The following is a 7,500-nucleotide window of genomic DNA, read 5'->3' as shown; positions in this document are numbered from 1 at the left end:
TTTTGACGCAGTACAAATCAGTAACCAGCGACACTTAGAATATTGTTGAAGCAGTACAAATCAGTAACCACTGACACTTAGAATATTTTTGAAGCAGTACAAATCAGTAACCAGCGACACTTAGAATATTTTTGAAGCAGTACAAATCAGTAACCACGACACTTAGAATATTTTTGAAGCAGTACAAATCAGTAACCAGCGACACTTAGAATATTTTTGAAGCAGTACAAATCAGTAACCAGCGACACTTAGAATATTTTTGGAGCAGTACAAATCAGTAACCAGCGACACTTAGAATATTTTTGAAGCAGTACAAATCAGTAACCACGACACTTAGAATATTTTTGAAGCAGTACAAATCAGTAACCAGCGACACTTAGAATATTTTTGAAGCAGTACAAATCAGTAACCACGACACTTAGAATATTTTTGAAGCAGTACAAATCAGTAACCGCGACACTTAGAATATTTTTGAAGCAGTACAAATCAGTAACCAGCGACACTTAGAATATTTTTGGAGCAGTACAAATCAGTAACCACTGACACTTAGAATATTTTTGAAGCAGTACAAATCAGTAACCGGCGACACTTAGAATATTTTTGAAGCAGTACAAATCAGTAACCACGACACTTAGAATATTTTTGGAGCAGTACAAATCAGTAACCACGACACTTAGAATATTTTTGACGCAGTACAAATCAGTAACCAGCGACACTTAGAATATTGTTGAAGCAGTACAAATCAGTAACCACTGACACTTAGAATATTTTTGAAGCAGTACAAATCAGTAACCAGCGACACTTAGAATATTTTTGAAGCAGTACAAATCAGTAACCAGCGACACTTAGAATATTTTTGAAGCAGTACAAATCAGTAACCACTGACACTTAGAATATTTTTGAAGCAGTACAAATCAGTAACCAGCGACACTTAGAATATTTTTGAAGCAGTACAAATCAGTATCCAGCGACACTTAGAATATTTTTGGAGCAGTACAAATCAGTAACCAGCGACACTTAGAATATTTTTGAAGCAGTACAAATCAGTAACCACTGACACTTAGAATATTTTTGAAGCAGTACAAATCAGTAACCAGCGACACTTAGAATATTTTTGAAGCAGTACAAATCAGTAACCGACACTTAGAATATTTTTGAAGCAGTACAAATCAGTAACCGCTGACACTTAGAATATTTTTGAAGCAGTACAAATCAGTAACCGCTGACACTTAGAATATTTTTGAAGCAGTACAAATCAGTAACCAGCGACACTTAGAATATTTTTGGAGCAGTACAAATCAGTAACCAGCCCCACTTAGAATATTTTTGAGCAGTACAAATCAGTAACCAGCGACACTTAGAATATTTTTGAAGCAGTACAAATCAGTAACCACTGACACTTAGAATATTTTTGAAGCAGTACAAATCAGTAACCAGCGACACTTAGAATATTTTTGAAGCAGTACAAATCAGTAACCAGCGACACTTAGAATATTTTTGGAGCAGTACAAATCAGTAACCACGACACTTAGAATATTTTTGAAGCAGTACAAATCAGTAACCAGCGACACTTAGAATATTTTTGGAGCAGTACAAATCAGTAACCAGCGACACTTAGAATATTTTTGAAGCAGTACAAATCAGTAACCACTGACACTTAGAATATTTTTGAAGCAGTACAAATCAGTAACCAGCGACACTTAGAATATTTTTGAAGCAGTACAAATCAGTAACCACTGACACTTAGAATATTTTTGAAGCAGTACAAATCAGTAACCAGCGACACTTAGAATATTTTTGGAGCAGTACAAATCAGTAACCACTGACACTTAGAATATTTTTGAAGCAGTACAAATCAGTAACCAGCGACACTTAGAATATTTTTGGAGCAGTACAAATCAGTAACCACTGACACTTAGAATATTTTTGAGCAGTACAAATCAGTAACCACGACACTTAGAATATTTTTCAGTCAGTACAAATCAGTAACCAGCGACACTTAGAATATTTTTGAGCAGTACAAATCAGTAACCAGTGACACTTAGAATATTTTTGGAGCAGTACAAATCAGTAACCAGCGACACTTAGAATATTTTTGAAGCAGTACAAATCAGTAACCAAGTGCATTTTTGAATTGGTTACTGATTTCTCCGTTGAAGTTGGGGCTGCGGTTGGCTTCAGTTAGTGGTGGGGGCTTAATTTTCGCCGAGGGGAGCGTGTCCCGGTAGTGTCTCCGAGGAAGTGGTACCTATTGAAGGGGGTGTTTCTGAATTTGGGCCCTTTTTGAGTGGCATTGCCGGATGGGTTTTGTGTTGAAGGCTTCCAAATCGGGTAGCTCAGCCGGATTTGACCCGGCGGTTCTACCGACTGTCACGCCTTCGAGGGGGGACTGTTGTCTAAGTTCAGGCCGAATTTGGTGAATTTCCTAAGTCGGGAAGTGGTCCCAACGGGTTTGGGAGTGAACCTAACTGCTCATACCAACTTTGAGGCTTTGGGGCCGGGTAGCACAGTCGGATTTGACCCGGCGGTTCTGCCGAATGCCTGGCCTTCGAGGGGGGCCTGCCCTCTGAGTTCAGGCCGAATTTGGTGATTTTCCTAAGTCGGGAAGTGGTCCAAACGGGGATGGGAGTGAACCTGACAGCTCATACCGACTTTGGGGCTTCCAAGCCGGGTAGCTCAACCGGATTTGATCCGGCGGTTCTAGCGACTGCCACGGCTTCGAGGGGGGACTGTTGTCTAAGTTCAGGCCGAATTTGGTGAATTTCCCGAGTCGGGAAGTGGTCCAAACGGGGATGGGAGTGAACCTGACAGCTCTTACCGACATTGAGGCTTCGGGGCCGGGTAGCTCAGTCGGATTTGACCCGGCGATTCTGCCGACTTCCACGCCTTCGAGCGGGGACTCTCCTCTAAGTTCAGGCCGAATTTGGTGAATTTCCTAAGTCGGGAAGTGGTCCAAACGGGGATGGGAGTGAACCTAACTGCTCATACCAACTTTGAGGCTTTGGGGCCGGGTAGCACAGTCGGATTTGACCCGGCGGTTCTGCCGAATGCCTGGCCTTCGAGGGGGGCCTGCCCTCTGAGTTCAGGCCGAATTTGGTGATTTTCCTAAGTCGGGAAGTGGTCCAAACGGGGATGGGAGTGAACCTGACAGCTCATACCGACTTTGGGGCTTCCAAGCCGGGTAGCTCAACCGGATTTGATCCGGCGGTTCTAGCGACTGCCACGGCTTCGAGGGGGGACTGTTGTCTAAGTTCAGGCCGAATTTGGTGAATTTCCCGAGTCGGGAAGTGGTCCAAACGGGGATGGGAGTGAACCTGACAGCTCTTACCGACATTGAGGCTTCGGGGCCGGGTAGCTCAGTCGGATTTGACCCGGCGATTCTGCCGACTTCCACGCCTTCGAGCGGGGACTCTCCTCTAAGTTCAGGCCGAATTTGGTGAATTTCCTAAGTCGGGAAGTGGTCCAAACGGGGATGGGAGTGAACCTGACAGCTCTTACCGACTTTGGGGCTTCCAAGCCGGGTAGCTCAACCGGATTTGATCCGGCGGTTCTAGCGACTGTCACGCCTTCGAGGGGGGACTGTTGTATAAGTTCAGGCCGAATTTGGTGAATTTCCCGAGTCGGGAAGTGGTCCAAACGGGGATGGGAGTGAACCTGACAGCTCTTACCGACTTTGGGGCTTCCAAGCCGGGTAGCTCAGCCGGATTTGATCCGGCGGTTCTGCCGACTGTCACGCCTTCGAGGGGGGACTGTTGTATAAGTTCAGGCCGAATTTGGTGAATTTCCCGAGTCGGGAAGTGGTCCAAACGGGGATGGGAGTGAACCTGACAGCTCTTACCGACTTTGAGGCTTCGGGGCCGGGTAGCTCAGCCGGATTTGATCCGGCGGTTCTGCCGACTGTCACGCCTTCGAGGGGGGACTGTCCTCTGAGTTCAGGCCGAATTTGGTGAATTTCCCGAGTCGGGAAGTGGTCCAAACGGGGATGGGAGTGAACCTGACAGCTCATACCGACTTTGAGGCTTCCAAGCCGGGTAGCTCAGCCGGATTTGACCCGGCGATTCTGCCGACTTCCACGCCTTCGAGGGGGGACTGCCCTCTGAGTTCAGGCCGAATTTGGTGCATTTCCCGAGTCGGGAAGTGGTCTCTGTCACAACGGGGGCAAGTGTCTGAAGAGGTAAAGTGAGTAACCAGCACAGCTTAGGGAAGGGTTCCAAAGTTCTCAACAATGTGAATTCGGTTACCAGGAAAGCTTAGGAAAGTTGCCTGACTGTCCCAAACGAATGAACTGCAAAACTTAGGGAACATGCCCGAAGATGCTTAAAAGTGTGAAATCAGTAAGCAGGAAAGCATAGGAAAGTGCCTGAAAGTGCTAAATGAGTAACATGAAAAACGTAGAAAAATGCCCGAAAATGTTTAAAAGTGTGAACTCAGTAACCAGCAAAACTTAGTAAAACGTTGGAAAAGCAGAAATGAGTAACCAGAAAAACTTAGAAAAATGTTTGAAAATGAGAAATGAGTAACCAGAAAAACTTAGAAAAATGTTTGAAAATGAGAAATGAGTAACCAAGAAAACTTAGAAAAATGCCCAAAAAGAAGAAATCAGTAACCAGAAAAACTTAGAAAAATGTTTGAAAATGAGAAATGAGTAACCAGAAAAACTTAGAAAAATGTTTGAAAATGAGAAATGAGTAACCAAGAAAACTTAGAAAAATGCCCAAAAAGAAGAAATCAGTAACCAGAAAAACTTAGAAAAATGTTTGAAAATGAGAAATGAGTAACCAAGAAAACTTAGAAAAATGTTTGAAAATGAGAAATGAGTAACCAAGAAAACTTAGAAAAATGCCCAAAAAGAAGAAATCAGTAACCAGAAAAACTTAGAAAAATGTTTGAAAATGAGAAATGAGTAACCAAGAAAACTTAGAAAAATGCCCAAAAAGAAGAAATCAGTAACCAGAAAAACTTAGAAAAATGTTTGAAAATGAGAAATGAGTAACCAGAAAAACTTAGAAAAATGTTTGAAAATGAGAAATGAGTAACCAAGAAAACTTAGAAAAATGCCCAAAAAGAAGAAATCAGTAACCAGAAAAACTTAGAAAAATGTTTGAAAATGAGAAATGAGTAACCAAGAAAACTTAGAAAAATGCCCGAAAAGAAGAAATCAGTAACCAGAAAAACTTAGAAAAATTTTCGGCCAAGTGTGAAAAATATTCTAAGTGTCAGCGGAGGAAAATGCCGAAGCATCGGGAAAGATTCAAAAACTCATGCCGAACATGAGTTCCGAAGTGCCGGAGGAACTGGGCGAATTGAGCCCGGCGGTTGGCCAGATGTCGTTTTGAGTCTGCAGCCCGAAAACTTTAACTTTGTCTGCCGCGGAAGTCTGGACCGGGAAAAATCCAAACGGTTTTGCCGGGTTCGAGTTCCAGAGCGAAGCAGTCGAATTTGAAATTCAGACCCATTCAGTGCCACTTGACATTGTGACACAGTGAGGTTGGCGGGGTACCCGGAGATTTCTGGGAACACGATTTTTAGAACAAAATGGCGGCGCGGGACCACTTTGAAAGGCATCCGAAAAACGGTTCCGCGGGCAGAGCACTTGAATGACAGGCCTGTGTGCATGCCCAAGAGCTCTCGGAAGTCTAATTTTTGACACTTTGTCAAATTTTCGACAGACTTACCCAACTCTTGCTGCCTGTTCTAAGAATCAGTCAGAGGCCTGTGCGGCGGTCTCTTGACACTTTGGAGGGCGGGCAAACCCCACGTTGACTCCGGCCGTCCCTCCAAAAGGCACTTGCTATTGGGGGAAAGGATTGCAAGTAGCCTGGTTCCCGTGGGAGCGGCCAGGAAGGGTGCAGGCTGGCCCTTGCCTGAGCATTCCCAAAACCCTCTTCCGCTGAGAGCAGACCTCGCACGCCGCACTACCGGCTCTGGGAGTGGTTGGCCGCTATTGTACATAGTCCGGTCCTTCCTCTGCCACCCGGCAAGTGCGATGGCTCTGCCGCCCTGCGGTGCTCGTCACCCAGGTTTGGGGAACACGATACTTAGAACATGTTGGCGGCTCGGGACCTGCAGGCGAAAGGGGCCCCGTGGTGCTGAGCACATCGACCTCGGGTCTCAGTGCAAGCCGGAGAGTTCGCGGAAGTCTTAAAAGATTTTGACATCTGCTCAAATCTTTGACAGGCTTGCCTGACTCTTTCCGTCCGTTCTAAGAATCAGTCGGAGGCCGGGGCGGGGACGGTCTCTTGACACACGGAGGGTTGGCTTCCCTCCTCAGGTGTTTGTGTCGAAAATGAAGGCGAGAGATGCAAGCGTCCTGGTTCCCCTGGGTGCTGCCAGCAAGGGTGCAGGCTGACCCTTGCCTGAGCACTCCCAAAAGCCTCTTAAGCTGAGAGCAGGCGCCGCACTACCGGCTCTGGGAGTCGTTGGCCGCTATTGTACATAGTCCGGTCCTTCCTCTGCCACCCGGCAAGTGCGATGGCTCTGCCTCCCTGCGGTGCTCGTCACCCAGGTTTGGGGAACACGATACTTAGAACATGTTGGCGGCTCGGGACCTGCAGGCGAAGGGGGCCCCGTGGTGCTGAGCACATCGACCTCGCGTCTCAGTGCAAGCCGGAGAGTTCGCGGAAGTCTTAACAGGCTTGCCTGACTCTTTCCGTCCGTTCTAAGAATCAGTCGGAGGCCGGGGCGGGGACGGTCTCTTGACACACGGAGGGTTGGCTTCCCTCCTCAGGCGTTTGTGTCGAAAATGAAGGCGAGAGATGCAAGCGTCCTGGTTCCCCTGGGTGCTGCCAGCAAGGGTGCAGGCTGACCCTTGCCTGAGCACTCCCAAAAGCCTCTTAGGCTGAGAGCAGGCGCCGCACTACCGGCTCTGGGAGTCGTTGGCCGCTATTGTACATAGTCCGGTCCTTCCTCTGCCACCCGGCAAGTGCGATGGCTCTGCCTCCCTGCGGTGCCCGTCACCCAGGTTTGGAGAACACGATACTAAGAACATGTTGGCGGCTCGGGACCTGCAGGCGAAAGGGGCCCCGTGGTGCTTAGCACATCGACCTCGCGTCTCAGTGCAAGCGGGAGAGTTCGCGGAAGTCTAAAGCTTTTGACATTCGCTCAAAGCTTTGACAGGCTTGCCCGACTCTTTCCGTCCGTTCTAAGAATCAGTCAGAGGCTGGTGGGGAGGTCTCTTGACGCAAGGGGAGGGGTGGCGTCCCTCCTCAGGCGCTTGTGTCGAAAATGAAGGCGAGAGATGCAAGCGTCCTGGTTCCCCTGGGTGCTGCCAGCAAGGGTGCAGGCTGACCCTTGCCTGAGCACTCCCAGAAGCCTCTTAGGCTGAGAGCAGACGCCGCACAACCGGCTCTGGGAGTCGTTGGCCGCTATTGTACATAGTCCGGTCCTTCCTCTGCCACCCGGCAAGTGCGATGGCTCTGCCTCCCTGCGGTGCCCGTCACCCAGGATTGGAGAACACGATACTAAGAACATGTTGGCGGCTCGGGACCTGCAGGCGAAAGG

Source organism: Hemiscyllium ocellatum (genome assembly GCF_020745735.1).
Source record: "Hemiscyllium ocellatum isolate sHemOce1 chromosome 15 unlocalized genomic scaffold, sHemOce1.pat.X.cur. SUPER_15_unloc_2, whole genome shotgun sequence".
Classification (NCBI taxonomy): domain Eukaryota; kingdom Metazoa; phylum Chordata; class Chondrichthyes; order Orectolobiformes; family Hemiscylliidae; genus Hemiscyllium; species Hemiscyllium ocellatum.
The sequence above is the reverse complement of the archived record's forward strand: the minus strand, read 5'-3'. Positions refer to the sequence as shown.